Here is a 19301-nt window from a genome sequence, read left to right as displayed (position 1 = left end):
GACAAATGCTTTGACACTTTATGATGGGGAAGGAGTTTCTGCCCTTCCATAAAATGAGATTCAAGAGCTGCCTAATGTAACTCAAGGTGCGATTCAAATAATAGTTATTGCTTGGATATAGTATTTAAATTAAATATGAGCTATCCATGTACATTATCTGGTATTGGGCGGTAAGATTTGAGTATTGATACATCCTTTAAGTGCTTTTAGCATGTTGTCTTTATCAATGTGTGCTTGAGCTGTGCATTATATTGCATGATATATGAATTTGATAGGAAGAAAATTGATGTTGATATTGTGTTTTGTATGGATAATAATGTAGAGTTTGAGGTTGACTTAGATAGAATTTAAAGCCTATTTATATATTGTCCAAAGAAAGTCAAAGTAAACTGTTTAGAGAAATTCCCTGTGAGGAATAGACAGCATTGGTAACCAGAGACAGATTCTCAGAGTCATGGATCGGCAGAGAGAACTAGGTCAAGTTACTCTGAAATAAATATTATTAATTGTTTTAGTAGATGAACAACACATATACGATTAGATTAAGAATATATGATGTGATGATGTAAGCATAAGGTAAGCGAGACAATGTAAATATGTTGTCATGAGAATACAAGCCATCACAAGATGGAAAGGAAAAATAGAAAACCGGATGGTTTAATGAATCACTTTCTGATGACCTATCTAAGGTAATAGTTGAATTGTCTTGTTTTTAACAAGGATTATTAAGGAAAAATTGAACTAAACATCTTGGATAATGATCCGACTTGGGCAGTAACCCGAACATATGAGATTGATGATTATGAATGAAAGTGATGGGTCAAAAGTTAGAAACCCTAATTATAGGATGACTCAATAGAGGTCTTTTGACTATAATGGTAACGAGGAGACTACCAACTTAGATACCATATAATAAAGACATTCGAAGGATTATGCTTGCGAGATGATATGATGACCAATACACAATCATGTGAGTGACTGGTCAAGGAACAAGAGAGGATAGAGAGAATAAGATACAACCAATATTATTGAGGATAAGGAAGATGAGGAACAGATAAGAATGTTATAGATAATGATTGTACTAGCAATCAGAATAGAGAAGCAAAGATGGAAATTAAAGTGAAAAAGTCAAAGAAAGGAAGGTTATAGAGTTATCTTAATACCTAATGGTATTTTATGTGCCATGGTTGATAATTTGGCATGTGTTTATGCATAAATTGATAGGCATTGTGCAAGAGAATGAGAAGAAACCCAAAGGAATCAAAGAGGCTAAAAATTTTGGATTAAAAAGAGGTAGCATGGAATTTACATTTTTGATGTTAACTTGCTTGGTTGTTACATGATATGATTCTTTGATTATATGCCACATGGTATTTGAAATTGTTTGATGGTAATGTGGTTGATTTTTTTGCATGTATGCCTTGGCATAATGCATTAATATATTGATTTGGAATGATTTGATATGGCTTTTATAAGGCAGAGAGGTAGAGAAATATTTTATGGAATTGATTATGACATGTCTTGCATGTTTAACATTATTATTGCAATTTCTTTGCTATTGAGATTTCTACAAAGTCTCATTCCTCCCAATATATAAACAATCAATAGGGATCTCAAGTAGTGTGACCAAGGGCAAATAGATGGTATTTCCATGAAGGAAATATGTTATGGAATTATATTGAATTTATGTCAAACCTTATGTATATGTTTTGTAATTATTATGAATGGTTATGTATTATTGTGAATTATATTGGAATATTGTATTTATGATCAAGGATGCTTTACGTGTGAACACTTGATTAAGGAATCATGCTCAAGCATGTGATATGTGAGTGGAATGTTTATATGGATTGAAAAGAGAAGAAAAAGGCAAGAATTGCATACAAAGGGGATAAAAGTTGACATTTTAAGGGCCAAGTTTCGCCAAACGAAATTCTATACAAATGAATTAGAATCTGGCTGAAACTTGGTAGGCTTTTAGATCATATTTTTAGCTTTGTAACAAGTGGTATTTCATTAAATTTAGAGTTTTGTACAGAGTTATGCCCTTCTAAAATTGGACATAAATTCTGAAAAATTAGAAAAATGACCAAATGAACAGTACAACTTGACATGAAAACTGGGCACACATGAGATGGATTTGTACTCTGATTATATTTGTCCCTTAAAGAGCTCATTACAAGCTTTAAGTAGGACTTGGAACCATATCGTTTCTATTTCTCTAGAATTAGTTATGATTTTTCAAAATTTGGAAAAATTAAAGATTTTCATGAATAGTAACCCGTGAGGAAAGTTTTAAAAGTTCAAATTTTTCTAATCTAAGGACAAGAGAAATGGTTTCAATTGCTCCTACTTAATATAAAATTGGGTATTAAAGTAAGGTGTGACAGGGATCTTGACTTTGAGGAGGCTTGCTCCATAAGATGGCTGAATCTAGATCATGACAACGAGTGATCTAAGCTCCGACGATAAGGAATATAAACTTAAGTCTTCTTGTTGCTTAGAATTTATGGAGTTAGAATTTCTAGGGATAAGTGTTTATTATCTTCTTGTATGGCTTTTTGCAATCTAAATCCATCATTTTTGGTTTTAATTTTTTCTGAACTTTGTTGGAAGTGTGAGCAAACTTAATGCAAATTTAAGCTCAGATTCTATCAAATGCCAGATAGGACACACTACTTGATAGAGAAAACATTGCTGTTGAAGTGTTTATCAAAATCAATCAAGTTGTTGTTCTCTTGTTCCCATCAGGATTATGTGAAACTGAAAGGAGAAAAGGAATGTAAAGGAAGATATTTATTCTTTGAAAAATCCCTATTGTCAAATCCTATTCCGCATTCTAAAAGGCATTATTGGATTATGTCTACATGATGATGTTTAGAGATCTTGTTCATCTCTCTTTATGTTAATGTCTGAAGATAACTTGCCCTTAATTCCAAGCCACCTTAGAAAATCACAATATATTAACTCCAAAATCAATACAAATGTCATAACCACAACATTATAATTGAAATCAAAGCTATAAACAGTCCAATGTCAAATGCTAAGCAATAATTCAGTCACAATAATCTCTAAATATAATCAGATTAAGCAATACAATTATCCCAACAATCAGAAAAACTATCCTAAGACCTAGGAATTGTTAAACAATTATTGAGTAGGAAATTAAAGCAACTAAAACTCCCCTTTGATGATCTAAGCTCCTGCCATTGTTGTTGAATTAGAGAATTAGAGGATCTTAGCCACGGTTTGCCATGAGAAATGCCATATTCAGAATTTTGCTACAGGATCCCATGGAGGATACTGTTCACGCTTAATCCTTCACGTTGTTGTCTCTCTGTTTCTTTTTCTCAGCGCCGTCCAGCTCCTCAGCTTGTTGGGTCTTCGTCTTCAGCGCCTGTTTTTCAGTTTTCGCCCAGCTCGTGTGTGTCGCGTTTTGCCGTCAGCTCGCATTCCGCTTCCTCTGTTTTTTTTTCCAGCCACCCAGCTCTCTCCGTTCCCCTGTTTAGCTTTCGTGTCTTCTCCTTTTTGTGTACTGCCTGCCTCCTCCTCTTTGATGGTAATAATAGGTTATTAGTGGGGGAAGCAAAAAACAACGATTTGCTCCACTTTTTTTTAATTTTTTCCTTTTTTTCTTTTTTTTTTAATTTTAATTTTAATTTTTTTAAATCTTCCAAAAACCTAAAAACAAAATTCAAGAATAAGGTAGCATTAATTGTCCTAAAAAATCAATTAGTCATAATCGAACCAAAATATGACAATTTTGCCCCTAAAAAATAATAATTCAAAATAAAATAAAATAAATCAAAGAACAATCAATTAAGGCAAAAAGGGACCAATTAAGTTGACAAAACCCATATAAAAGATACTAAAATATATAAAAATAATTGAGTTTGTCAACTCTCCCACACTTAGCCTTTTGCACTCCTTGGCAAAACATCAATAAAGAGGAATCTAATAGAGAGACTCAATGCAAGCAAACATAAAACTAACTAAGCATGAATTTCCAATTAACTCAAGCAACCTTTATTCCTAATCAATCAACAATTATAGAATACTTCAGTGTAAAGAAATTAACACAAGAAACATAGCAGGATAAAAGAAGAGAAACATAATAGAGCTCACATAGAGTAAAAGTGTTTCACTCATCTCTCAAATAGGAAAAATTTCACTCAATCCACCTAGATTAGCACCTACCATAAGCTTGTAGAGATTCTAATATCTCCACCGCTAGCATACTTTAGATTCATGATCAAGGGGACTTGACGGGTTGTAATGTCGAAAAAACAAGGCCAAATGAATGAATGGACTAACAAGTGAAATGCATGAGTAATAAAGTATCAACTCAAAGTGAGCTAGAGTACGATCATGAAAGAACACCAAAGTGCAGATTTTAAACTTTTGAGACAGAGATCCTTGCTCTTCAAACCACCATTGAATGCCTTATTTCAAATTTATTCTTTTGTTGCAACTTATTTTCTTCTCTTTTTTTTTTTAACTTTCTTTCTTTGGCTTTTTCTAAACATTTTCTTCTCTTTCTAGCCTTTTTCTATCTCTCTTTTTTTTTTTGCTTTTTTTTTCTTTTTCTTTGGCATCCAAACCCAAGAAGGCAAAGATATAGACATTAATGATGTACTTTTCAAAATGAAAAAATCAAATGTAACTCATGCAAAACACTTACTAAAAAAAATGAATGGAATGAAAGTGAAGGCTCAAAAGGATGAACAAAGGTTAAATGAAGTGGTTTGTGTTTAGGTAAAGGTTTAGAAATGAATGCCCCTATCATCTTCACAAATCTAGGTATTAATGTAGCTTTGAAAAAGAATCTAAACAAGTTTTAGAGGTTAACCAAAACTAAGTGAAAATCACACAAGATGAGAAAGAATACATGGCTCAAAAATCCTTCCATCAAGGCTTTCTCCAAGATGTTTCCTCCTTAAGAATCAAGCTATGAAACAAGGTAAATAACACTGCACCAAAAGTATTCTACTATGCTAATCAACTAAGAACAGAAATCACTCAAATCAAATGCAATCAAACTCAGCCGTGCAATATTCACAAGCATTGTGCAAAAGGATTTTAAAAGAGATGCCCAAGAATTACAAAAGTCAAGTCAGCAACAGAGAAAACAGTAAATCGCCTATACAGCAGTGCAGAACACTGAGGTGAATAAAAACAAAAGGACACAGAAACCAGCAACAAAATTCCCAAGCAAGAATCACTCTCAAATCATGCAATGCAATTCAGAAATCAACCAATAAAGCAAAGAAGAGAGCAATTATAGCAGCAATACTTAGGAAACAGGTGCAAATCCAAAGGCAAAATTTTTTTTCCCAAGAGAAAGCTCAACAACTCAACAACAATCTCTCCCCCACGCTTAAATTTTGCATTGTCCTCAATGCAAAATCCAAGGACAAGGTAATGACAAGAGAAAAAGAGGATCAATAAGGGAGTAAACAAAAACAAAGTTACTTTTCTACTAGAATAGCTCCTCCACACTTATCCTCTTCAATAATTCAGTTAAGCACAGTTAATCAATGCAAAGTTAAGAGAAAATAAGTGAGGGAAGAGACAACCTTGTGCTTAAAGCGCCTTAGACTCTTAAAAGAGAAATTCTCATCAATAATGAGAAACATGAAGTTTAGCAAAAAGGATTGCTCTTGATGATTGCACTTTCTTGGTGGTGGCTTAGGGTCAATTGAAAGAGGTCCAAGAGCATATGGTGGAGTTTGGTGTTGAGGAGATCCCTTCCAATTATGTGCTTGCACAGAAAACAAGCTAGCAGCAGTACCAAATCTAACAATATAGACTTCGAGATATTTCAAATAAAGTAAAGACATTTTATGATCTAGACTCTTCAAGTAGCTACAACATCCAAGAAAGTCAATGATACTCCCATCAGTAGGAGTCAAACAATCATTTAAAGTTTCAAAACACTTAGGTTCATGTGACGTGGAAACTGAAGAATCCAACTGACAATTATTGGAGTACAACACATCACTATAACATTCACGAGAGGTGGGAGGTAAAAGCATGAAAGCAGAGAAGATTCATGCAGAATACTACTATTGACACAGCTAACTAAATCAGGAGACAAATCACAAGACAAAACTTGTTGAAAAGACTCATCTACATGCATAATTTTGTCAATCAAAATTTCAAAGTCTTTCTCAACAACACTAGAAGCCACTGACTCAAAGGAACTATCGTGCATTTGGTTCTCAAGGCAATGATCATTCTTACATTTGTCATCAATAATTGCACTCAAACAAGATTTAGCAATCTCAATGTTCTCATACTTATCAATAACAGTGCTTCCAACATTGTGAAGAGGAACATGATTGGCATGTAAATCATCACACAAAACAGCATCTTCATCCAAATCACTACCACTAAGATCAACAGGTTGAGTATTAGCATGTTCAAAAACATGAGGGGATTCACAGACAATTTCTTCATCCACCTCATCATTACTCACATCATCAATAGCTTCAATAGGAATAGTAGTTATAGTATAAGGATCAATCTCCTCGAGAAGATGATCAATATTACCTGATGTAGGGCACAAGTCCTTATGAGTTTGTAGATGCTCTTGCTTCATCTCAGCTTCTTGTATGAGTAAATTTGGGCACTTTGGTTCATCCTTCCCAGTCTCGCATTCAATTTGAGCTATATCACTCAAGATCTTTTCCAATGCACTCTTACATTCTCCTAGCTCTTCCTTTGATTCCTTTGAAATTCCAGATATCCGTGCTTCTTCAAGTAATCCATGATAGTATGAATTTAAGCGGTCATAAGCTTCTCTTAAAAATCGTATCCGGTCCTTCTTAGGAATAGTAAGAAATGGGTTAGGTTCATTGAATTGATGTTCATGAGATTGGGGGAGAGAATGGTACTTGGATTGGGAAGAGGGTTGGTGGTAGTATTCATATGGAAAAGGAGGTGGTTCTTGGTGGTGTGCATATGGTAGAGATATATGATTAAAGTATGGTTGGTGAGGTTGGAGTGATGGGTTAGGTGATTGATGTGGAGGATGGTTCATCCAAGAAGGGTTATGGGTAGAGATGTGATTAGGCATTTGAGACTCTAGCTGAGCTTGGAAGGAGTCCGACTGTTGTAACAACTCTTCAATCTCTTGAAAGCATATTGAATTAAAAAGTGTTTCATTCCATGTACTATTTCCTGCAAAAAAGTAAGAATGCGAGGGTAGATTATGATTGCTATTAAACCAAGCCATGAGTCACACAATTAATTCCTAACAAAAGACAATCTAAAGAAACTCAAAACAATCCTAAAAAGCTAGAAAAATCAGAAAAATAACACAAAAACACACAAACAGAAAAATCTGGAAAAAGTCCATAAAAGAAAGAAAATTAGAAAAAGTAGGAAAAACGTTTGAATTTGGCCAAAATTTGCTGGGGCTAATAGCATAGCTATTAGTCTTGCTTAAAATGCCCAAAATCTTTAGAATACCAATTTTCAGAATTTTCTGGATGAAAAAAAAGTTTTAGTTCCAGCAAAATGATTTTTTTTTTAAAACCCAAATTTTTGCCAAATTTTGGATGTAGATCCAACATTATGATGCAAAGACATCCAAGTGTCTATATCTATATGCAAAACAAAGAAAAATCAAGATATTTGGTTGTATTTTTGAAAAATTTTCTATGCATATGGACGAAATGCAATAAAAAATTATAAACCAATGCAAACTACCTAAAGATGCTAAAACTAACTACATGCAAAAACTAACAAAAATGAAAAACTATGAACCCCAATCAAGGCTACTTGACACTTAATTACTAGGGAACCAATTTCTTGGCCCCCCGACAACGGCGCCACTTGAAGATAACTTGCCCTTAATTTGTCGCTTTGGGGTTACTTCAAAAATTAACCGAATTAATGCAATATAGTGCACAATCCAGGTCGTATTCACTTTGAGGAGCTGAAAACGAAATTAAATCCTAGTAAATAAATGCAAGTAGCCTAAACTATAAAAAAGGATTTTTGATTTTAAGGAATTGCTAACTAAATGCCGTGAATTAAGTTGAAGTTAAAATACCTTTTTTTGTGTTATTTTTATATAAAAATGATTGAAATAAATGAAGATGAAAAAAAAAATGAAAATGAGCACACAAATAACAATGATAAAAATCAATCCTCCAATTCAACATCGCAGGCAATCATCACTCTAAAAGATGTGGGAGTTAAAACAATGAATTAAGAATTATAATAAAGCTTTTAATCTAACAACTGAGCTACCTCGAGTTGTCACAAAATATTTTCCTAAAATCCCAACTTATTAACTGCAACCAGAATAGTAAAATGGGATTAAGGATGATAAAAACCAATGCTTAATTAGAACTCTTAAATCCAAAAAAACAGAATTAAAGCTAGCAAGAGACAATATGATCCAAAATTCCAAGCCACCTTAGAAAATCACTATATTAACTCCAAAATCAATACAAATGTCATAACCACAACATTATAATTGAAATCAAAGCTATAAACAGTCCAATGTCAAATGCTAAGCAATAATTCAGTCACAATAATCTCTAAATATAATCAGATTAAGCAATACAATTATCCCAACAATCAGAAAAACTATCCTAAGACCTAGGAATTGTTAAACAATTATTGAGTAGGAAATTAAAGCAACTAAAACTCCCCTTTGATGATCTAAGCTCCTACCATTGTTGTTGAATTAGAGAATTAGAGGATCTTAGCCACGGTTTGCCATGAGAAATGTCATATTTTTGCTACAGGATCCCATGGAGGATACTGTTCACGCTTAATCCTTCACGCTGCTGTCTCTCTGTTTCTTTTTCTCAGCCCCATCCAGCTCCTCAGCTTGTTAGGTCTTCGTCTTCAGCGCCTGTTTTTTAGTTTTTGCCCAGCTCGTTTGTGTCACGTTCTACCGTCAGCTCGCGTTCCGCTTCCTCTGTTTTTTTTCCCAGCCGCCCAGCTCTCTCCGTTCCCCTGTTTAGCTTTTGCGTCTTCTCTTTTTGTGTGCTGCCTGCCTCCTCCTCTTTGATGGTAATAATAGGTTATTAGTGGGGGGAGTAAAACGCAACGTTTTGCTCCACTTTTTTTTGAATTATTTTTTTTAATTTTTTTCTTTTTTTCTTTTTTTAAATTTAAATTTAAATTTTTTTAAATCTTCCAAAAACCTAGAAACAAAATTCAAGAATAAGGTAGCATTAATTGTCCTCAAAAATCAATTAGTCACAATCGAACCAAAATATGACAATTTTGCCCCTAAAAAATAATAATTCAAAATAAAATAAAATAAATCAAAGAACAATCAATTAAGGCAAAAAGGGACCAATTAAGTTGACAAAACCCATATAAAAGATACCAAAATATATAAAAATAATTAAGTTTGTCAATGTCACTATGTTGAAATTTGCTACGCATGTTTGAAGTTGAAATATAAATTGGCCCTACCCCTAATCTCAGTCTGATACATGATGTCTTTCATGTTTCTTAGCTGAAGAAGTACCAGCCATATCCCTCCTATATTCTAGAATATAAGGACATCACGCTGCAAAACAACTTGATGTTTGGGATAAAACCGTTGAGGATCATGGACCGACAAATTAAGCAGCTACAAAATAAATCCATTCTAATAGTGAAGGTGGCCTGGAAAGGTTTAACACAAGAGTAAGTGACTTGGGAGAAGGAAGATGACATGAAGAGCAGTTGCCCAAAAAATTTTTTGTATAAGGTATGCTTTAAATTTTGAGGACGAAATTTACTTAAGGAGGAGGAAATGTCACATCCTTTAAATTTTAAGCCTGATAATGAGAATGAAAAATTAAATATAGGGTTAATAGGAAAAGTAGACTGGCTGATGAAGCCATGCATGACATAAAATCCAGACAGAGTCCGAACTGATATTTTTGAAATTATCAATCTAGGAAGGCCAAAATAGTAAAATTACAGAAAATTTCAACAAATTGCCAAAAAATAGTAAAATAATAAATTAGAGGTTTTGGAACCTTATTTGAGGGTCTGAAAATGAAAATAGCATGAAAATAATTTATTACAGAATTTTCTATAAATAGAAGTCTTTTAGAAAAACAGTTAGCCAGAAACAATTGTTTTAAATATGTAGAGGCCCCAATAATTCCATAAAAAATATAAAAAAATTATTTAAGGATTTATTTGAGTTTATAAAATTATTTCCAGGCCTTGAAAGTGCAAGAATTAATTTTAGAATATTTATTACCGAAATCTTATCGATAAAGCCTGATTTTGGAAAAAATTCAAAATAAATAGTTAGAAATTGAGATAAATTCTGGAAAAGCTCAGGGAACCTTCCTATATTAAAATAAAATTTTTGATAGAGATAAATAAAATTTTGGAGGCCTAAAACTATTTTTGAAAATAGTAACTAATATTGTGAGTTTTAGTTGGAAATTAATAATTTGGATTGGGCCACACTTTCCTATCCCTGTCCAATCAGTTTTTAGCTCATTTTGGCACCAAGAAAGCCCACAAAATTCGTGCAGCCTATGGTCCCTTATGTTAAGAGAGTCTAAGCCCAATTTAAACCCCAAATACCAAGAAAAATCAAGAGTAAAAGGACACTTGGCTTCATCTAAAATTCAAGGGTTATGAAGGAGGACACATGTCCCTTTAGGTGGTAGAAAGTGAGGCCATTTGGAGGGGAAAATGGTTAGCTTGTGAGATCTATAAATACCCCCCTAAAAAATGTAAAATTCATCCAAAATTTGGAAAAAGAGGGAAAATTATCTTCAATCAAAAATTCAACTATAAACAGCACCTAAAACCTTCTAAAGTAAGGGAAAATTATCAAGCTTCAAACAAGAATCCATTAAGGTATGTCTAAGCTTGATTTTGGTTAGATTTAAGGGTTGTTTTGGTTGAAATTTCATGACAAAACCTAAGCTACCATGTTGCCAATTTTTTGTCACTATGAGGAAGCATTAGGGAAGGATAGAAACTGTGAATATGAGCCTGAATGATGTGTTTAATTGATGTTTGGATTGAATTTTGGAAGAAAACCTAAGGTAGGTATTAAGCATACTATTCAGCCTATCATACTTTACTTTTGTACCTCATTTGATCTCATTTGGAACCATTTAAATTCAGGTTACTATTCATATCATACCTTACTTAAGTTGAAAAAATTTGAACTTTAAGTTTTCTTAAATTCGGGTTACTATTCACTGTAACCCTAACAAAGGTCAAATTTTAAAAATTCATAACTAATTCTAGAAAAATTAAAATGAGATGGGGTCTAAGTTCTACAGAAAGCTCTTGACATGATCTTTAAAGAAAAAATACTCATTGGCATCCAGAACTCATCCATCAATCCCAGATTTCATTCAAAGTGGTACTGTTTATTTAGTCTTTTTACAATTTTTCAGTATTTATGCCCAATTTTGGGAGGGTGTAACTTTCTGTACAAAACTTCAAATTTGATGAATTACCACTTATTTTAAAGTTAAAAATGGGATCTGTAAGTCTACTAAGGTTCAGCTCAAAACTCATCTGATTGCACAAAATTTCATTAGTCAAATTTAACCCTTAAAAAGTCAACTTTCATCTCCTTTTTACAATAGTTACCTTTTTCTTTTCTCTTCCTTTCACATAGCCTTTCCCATCAACTAACACCTACTTAAACATGCTTCCTTAATCGATTGCTCACATATAAAGCATCCTTAATCATTAATATACTATTCCAATATAGTACATAAATATACATAATAATATATAATAATGTGTAATAATTACAAAACATAACTTTAATAACATTAAGCTCAATCATCCTCCAAGTGAATTCCTTTCCTTTCTCCTTGCTTGATCCATTCCCTAATTGGTACATAATTTAACATAGGAAGGAATGAGATTTCATAGAAATCTCAGTCGTAACGAATCATAATCATCATGTTAATTAAGCTTTGCATAATGTATTATGTTACAATACTTTAAGATATCCTTAAATCATTATGTCATGCCTTATGTGTCACATCCAGTACTATGATAATTAAGAATAAGAAATATTCCTAATTAATTAAGAGCCAAAAAATGATAAGGAGAAATAGAAGAATTTTGGTGGAAAATAATTATTATGATTTCCAAGCCAATTATGGAAATTTGACTAATTAAGGAAAATTGGTCAAATATAATTATGCAATAATATTTTCAAGCCTTAGAAAATTAAGAAAAAATAAGGATAATATCCTTTGAGAATTATATGAGATTACAAAATTGGTTTTATGACCAAATTACCCTTAGAGAAATTACAAAGAATTTAAGGGTGATTTAGGCCAATTTAAGGGATTTTATTTGGAAAATTCCAAATAAATATTTTTAAGAGGAATAAAATTATAAGAAAATTCTTATGATATCCCAAGGAATTATAAGAGATTATGGAATTAAATGAAGACCCTCAAGTATCCAAGATTTTTCCCAATACCTTTGAAAAGTGGAAAAATCAATAAAGAGAAGGAATTTAGTTTTCCTTTTTATTTAGTTATTGGCAAATTAATTTTGAGACAAAGAGGGCAATTTGGGAAGATAAAAAAAAGGAGAATAAATTAGGGATCTGACATAAAATAATTACAAAGGCTAAAATACTATAATTATAGAAAAGAAGTTAAACTCGAAGTCAAAGTGCACCGATAAAGCGAGACTAGGGTCTTGCAATTCAAATGGTTCATAATTAGCCATGTGTCAAGCCAGAATTTGAACTTGCCAAGTGTCATTCCTCAAATGAAGAGGATTTTGACTTTTGGTAATTAATTTCATTTGGAGTTAGTTAATCATGAAAGAGAAAGTAAGATTAAATAGGGTAATGACACTTGGAATTTCATTTATGATGGTGGTTGGGATATTTTGGCTCATTAAACAAGCTCATCTCCCCTAATATTCAGATGTTATTTCATCTAAGAGGCAACCAAGAGAGAAAAGAGAGAGTTCAAAGGGAAATCAAAGGAAAAGCTATCAACTTTGGTCACCTAATCAAGGATTCAAGGTTAGTTTTTGGTCTTAAGTTGTTCTCCACCTTGTTTGCTTGAGTTGTATGGTTGAAAAATTCTATCTCTTCTCATTTTTGGTGCTGGCCGAACTAGTTTATTATGAGGGGGAAGAAGTTTGTTTAGGCAAACTTGTTAAGACACTTCAATGCATGACAGTTTCTAGTGGTTACAAGTGGTTATTGGTTATTTTTGAAGTGTTTTCTCTGGTGTTTTTCCTAAGGTTCATTTCAACCAAGATAGTAACTGACCCTAGGATAAGGTTTTCAATGTTTTAAGGCTTCCATGGTGCTCAAAATGAACAATGGTGTAGGGTAAACCAAAAGAAACAAGTGTTGGAAGCATTAAAACCAAAGTTGTAATTTTTGGGTTAAAGAACCCTCTTGGTTCGGTCAAGAGAAACTAAAAGGAGGAGTTTTTTTTCTTAAATCTAAGCATATTTTTGGAATCTACATGAAAATCCATGTAGGAATAAGTCAAGAAACAATTTTTAGGGTTAAAAGGAAAAAAGTTCAAAAATAAAGAATAAAGGTGGAAGCTTTAAGGAACAAGAGTCATATTTAAGTTGTGTTCTTGCTTTTACTTGGTTTGGTTAATGAATTTTGCTGCCCTTTTTGGTGAAATGCCATGCTAGGGTTTGATATTTGTGAAGGAGAAGAAGAGAAACAAAGAGAACTCAAGCTTTTGGAGCAAGGTAGCAAGTTGAACCTAACTACTAACATTGACTTGGCATTATTGATTATTGCATGATTACTTGCTATTATGTGGATGAACTTTCTTGATTGTGATGTGGCTGCTCTTTGCACTTTCTTGCTTTGGCCTTTGCATGATTGAGTTTGCCAAATAATAAGCATGCTAGTTCACCAATAGTAGTTAATATAATTATGCATGTTGATGATGCTTGTTGATGATATAGTTGGTTAACTTGCTATTAGGATTTTAAAGAAATCTCATTCCCCAAATGCAATCTAACATTTTAGGACCTGAAACATCCAAGGGCAAGCTGCAGATTGAAGGTTGAAATTATGGTATCATACCATGAAAATTCGTGGACATTTGGGTTATGTAATATTATACTGGGTAGTGCTGTAAATTCACTAACACTGCCACTTTTACACGATGTTTTGATTAAGTTTCCGAATGCGTTTAATTACGAAATTTGGCATGTTTGTAGACCACGTTCTGAGCTTCATTTTGATAGCTAACATGTTAAAAATGGCCAACTATACGATTTTTAATTATTTTTCAAAGTTAAAGTTTAGAATCTGGAAAAAAGGTTTTTGCCTAATAGACAGAGGTGACTTTCACAAAAACCTGATGCTTTTTCCAATGGAATTGGTTGACAAGACTATTTTTCTCTGAAATAAAATTCAAAGATATTTTTATAGAATTTTGAACCACTCCATTTCGAGTTTTCTAGATTAAGTTGTGAATTTTTGAAGTTGGGGCAGAAAACTGGATTTTTACCGGATGAACAGTGAAAATCTGAAATTTAGCGTTTTTGAGATAAAATTGAATCCAAGACCATCTAATGTGGGCTAAAATGGTTGTAATTAAATCCTAAAACGATACGATAGTAAGGTGTAACATTATGACATAAAAGAAAACAAGCACATAACTATATTGGCATATCATTATGCATTTGACCACAGCATATCAAGCATCATGAAATAACCATTACTATAACATAATTCAATCAATGCAAAGCAAGCAACGTAAACACATTAAGCAAGCAAGAAAAACAATTAAATTATAGATTCAATGCTACCTCTTACACTTGATGTAATTCAGCCTCCTCACGGGGTTAATGCTCTCCTTGGTTTGTCTCCACAAAAACTATCAATTCAAGTATAATTACAAGCCACATTAACAACCATTCAAGCTTGAACACAAACACTTGACCTTAAACCTACTTAAATCTTCGTTTTCTTTGATTTTTGACATAATTATTTCTCCTTTGATTCCATCAATCTCTTAGCTTATTCCTACATAATTTTTCATATAGAATCCAAATATCAACTCAGATTTATCAAAATCATACTCCTTCCCTTCCATTTACACTTGGCTGAATAGGGGTAGTGTATTTTCCAAAAGTTTTATTTTTAATTCTAATGATTTTAAGCACTTTTTCTTGGTGTTTTCCTACACAAAAATACCTTTTAAATTCATTGGAATCATCAAATCACAACAAAACAAACTCCTACCCTAAGAACTCCTCTTGGCTAAATTGAATGCATTAGGTCCCTAACTTGGTTTTCTTCCAAAAATCAATCCAAACACCACATAAACATGATAATTCCAACTCATTTTCTCCATGAAAAATCCTATTTTAATATAAGAATGAATTCTAAAAAATTTTAGAATTTTTTTCCACCTCTAACTATTTATTTTGAATTTCCTTCGAATAGGGCTTTACCAGTAAAACTTTTAGAAATAAATTCCGTAAATTTAAATCTTGTAATTCCATGAACTTGAAATCAATTTTATAAATTCAATCAAATATTTAGATCATTATTCCAAATCTTTTTGGAATTATTGAGGCCTCTAAATAATTATAATAATTATTTTCACTATTTTTCTTAAAAAACCTCCATTTTAAAGAAACTCTGTAAATAACTATTTTCATATTATTTTCACTTTCGGGGCCTCAATTGAGATTCCAAAACCTCTAATTTCCCTTTTTACCATTTTTTGAGAATTGTTTAGAATTTTTCTCTAATTTTCCCATTTTACCCTTCTTGGACTGATAATTCCAAAAATATCAGTCTGGTCCCTATCCAGATTTTTTGCCATGCCTGGCTTTTTCAGCTAGTCTACTTTTCATATTGGCCCCCAACTTAATTTTTTATATCCATTGTCAGGGTTAATTTTTACAGGATGTGATATTTCCTTCCCCCTTAAATAAATTTCGTCCTTGAAATTTAAATATACCCTAAATGAAGAGCTCTAAGTAACTGCTCTTCATGTCATCTCTTTTTTCCCATGCTGCTTCCTCTTGTGTCAAACCTTTCCAGATCACCTTTGACCATTGAAATGGTCATACTTCGCCGTTGCTTATTTTGTCGATCCATGATCTTTATTGGCTTTACTTGGAACATCAAGTTATCTTACTGCGCGATATCCTCCTATTCCAAAATGTAAGAGGGATCTGGCTGGTACTTCTTCAGTTAAGAAACATAAAAGACGTCATGTATCTGATTGAGATTAGGGGATAGGGCTAACTCATAAGCTACTGGCTTAAATTTTAATAAAATTTAGAAGGGTCTTCAGTGTTAACTCTTTCGCCTTAGAGATTTAACCCATTCCCGGGTTACTATCTTCCACCATAAACTTTAATGGCTTCCCTCATATGCCCGCATAGCTTTTCTATTTATTTTGTGGAGCTAACAATCTTTGTCGATTTATCTTTACTTGCCCTGAAACTTGATTCACCATCGTTGGACTGTAAATTTTTCTTATTCTTAGTTCAGTCTAAGATAGTAGTGATCAGCACTTCCTACCATATAAGGCTTCACACAAAGCTATTAGTATGTTGGAGTGGTAACTATTATCACAAGCAACGTCTGCCTTTAACAGGTGTGTTAGCATACTCAACCATCCTTCTCTTTACCTTAAAGGTCTATTTTCTTTCTTTTACCTTCTCATTTCACAATTAGCTTGCCTAAATACAAACTGTTCAGGACTTATAGTTTTTGACCTCGACAACAATGGTATCTGTGAAAAAGCCATGGGTACTCTCTTTGTACAAGTTAACCACTGGAGGGGGATTTTATATCTTAAACTCATCCCTAGTCATCCCATTATCAAGCCTTAGGAGGAATCACACTCACTGCTTAGCATGTCATCTGATGCTTATACCTTGAGAGGCATCACCCTCTCGACTTAGCATTTTTCCTTTTGGCTTGGTCTAATGCGACCTTGGGAGCCACTGCACTCCATTGTAAGCCTCTTCAGAATCTACTATGACCCTGGAATATCATCCTTGTCATCCTTATCATCATCACCACCACTACCACTACTACTATCATCATTATCACTTGCCCTGTTAAGATCTTTAGGAGATCCTAGACTACAGGGTTGAGTAATAAAATAAGTCACCTCTACTCTATAGATAACTTAACTGATCATTCCCTAAGATTAATCACAGATATCAATATTATCTTCTTAGACCTTACTTAATACATCCTGTCAACTTCAGAAGTCTTAGCCTTTTCATATTTCCTTAACCCTTGAGTTTGGCTACTTTAGGTCACTTTCCTTTCATGGCGCCTCTTGAATCTTCAGGCATTAGCTCATCTATAGAGCTCGTTTGTCATCATGTCAATACCAATCTGTCTTGCCTTATGACTCTATAGTCCTTGTTGCCTCTTATCAATTCTAAACAGTATTGGAAGAGGGCTTATATCATCATGTTCTCATTACCCGTCACCATACTATAGTACCCTATTAAGTTCGATGAGTCTCATGTGTCTGCTTTATAATACCTTCCCATTACTCTTGACCAGTTTCGCTCTCCTCAGGGTAAGATCCACTCCGTGCCTTGCCTCGACTGCTTCCCCTTATCCTTGTTAGATGATTTGTCATTGTGAGCAATTGTATTGCTCATACTAACAAAATTGGTAGTCCCCATTTCCAATATTACCAATGGAGGATATATCACTATCAACTCCATTCGGGCCATTCACTGTAATCTCTATTAAGAATGGCTCATTCTCATAAGAGCAGTATTAAATCTGTGATAGGAGATCACATCCACTTGCAGAGAGGTACTTCATGGCCAAGATCTTCCTTGTATTCAATTTCTATCATAGTACACCCCTCAATGCCATACTCCTATCAAAAGGAGCCTCTCCACTCAAATTACTTAACCCCATAGGCAATGGCATTTATTAGCAGGAATTTTATCTCTTAGGTTCCACATTAGCCTGGGTGTTATGGCTGCACAGTCTTAAACACCTTAGGGATGTACAAGAGTACTATATAGTCCCTAATATTAGCAAATATTTTAGCATCATCAGGTTCTAGATATCATCAGAATTTCCTCATCTTTCATTACAATTCAGTTCTCAGTGCAACCTTCAACTATCATATTCTCACCCATCTCTATTCAACTCTATCCTCAAAAGGGATCTTGCCTAACACAACCTTTCTTTACCTCTTAACCAATCACCCCTTATGGTCAAACATTGATCATCATACACTGATCACCTTGTTGTGTCGTATCTAGTTAGGCATCTAACTCATCACTAATTCTTCATTTAATATCATTCAATCTCTATCCCTCTTGGTTTACTATCCCTTAGGAATTCATACCACTATTTAGGGATTTAACAAACCTTAAATATTTTTTCTTGTTACCTTGCCTCTTTTGAGGTTACATCGATTACTTAAGGTTTAAGTTGTCACTCTGCTTCCACTTTAGGGAATAGATGTCACATCCAGAAATATGACAATTAGGAATAAAGATATTCCTAAATATTCAAGGACCAAAAAGGATAAAGAGGAATAGAAGATTTATGGTGGAAAATAATTATTATAATTTTCCCAGTTAATTATGAAAAGTTTGACTAATTATAAAAAATTGGTCAAGAATAATTATGGAAAAATTATTCCAAGCCTCATAAAATTAAGAAAAAATAAGGACAATATTCCTTGAGAATTATATGAGGTTATATAATTGGTTTTATGACCAAATTGCCCTTAGAGAAATTACAAAGGAATTTAAGGACGATTTAAGCTAGTTTAAGGCTTTTTATTTAGAAAATTCCAAATAAATATTGGAAAGGAGAATAAAATCTCAAGAAAATTCCTATGATGTCCCAAGGAATTCTAAGAAATTATGGGATTAAAAACAGACCCTCAAATATCCAAGATTTTTCCTAATTATTTGGATAAGTGGTAAAATCAATAATGAGAATGAACATAGTTTTCCTTTTTATTTAATTAATGAAAAATTGAGTTTGAGATAAAGAGAGCATTTTGGGAAGAGAAAAATGAGGAGAATAATTTATGGATCTGACATAAAATAATTACAGAGGCCAGAATACTGTAATTATAGAAAAAAAATTAAACTCGGAGTCAAAGTGCACCAGGAAAGTGAAGATTAGAGTCTTACACTTTACTTGGCTCACAAGTTGCCACTTGTCAAGCCCCTATTAGAGAGTAATTAAGCTTTCCAAGTGTCAATCATTAAGTGGAGAGGATCTTGACTTTGGAATTTAATTACATTATGATTTATTTAATTAAGAGAGAAGTTTCAAGACTAAGTAGGAAGGTGACACTTGGCAACTCATTAAA

The sequence above is a fragment of the Neltuma alba genome, unplaced genomic scaffold (assembly GCF_004799145.2).
Source record: "Neltuma alba isolate B1F8T4 unplaced genomic scaffold, ASM479914v2 tig00000371_pilon, whole genome shotgun sequence".
Classification (NCBI taxonomy): domain Eukaryota; kingdom Viridiplantae; phylum Streptophyta; class Magnoliopsida; order Fabales; family Fabaceae; genus Neltuma; species Neltuma alba.
The sequence above is the reverse complement of the archived record's forward strand: the minus strand, read 5'-3'. Positions refer to the sequence as shown.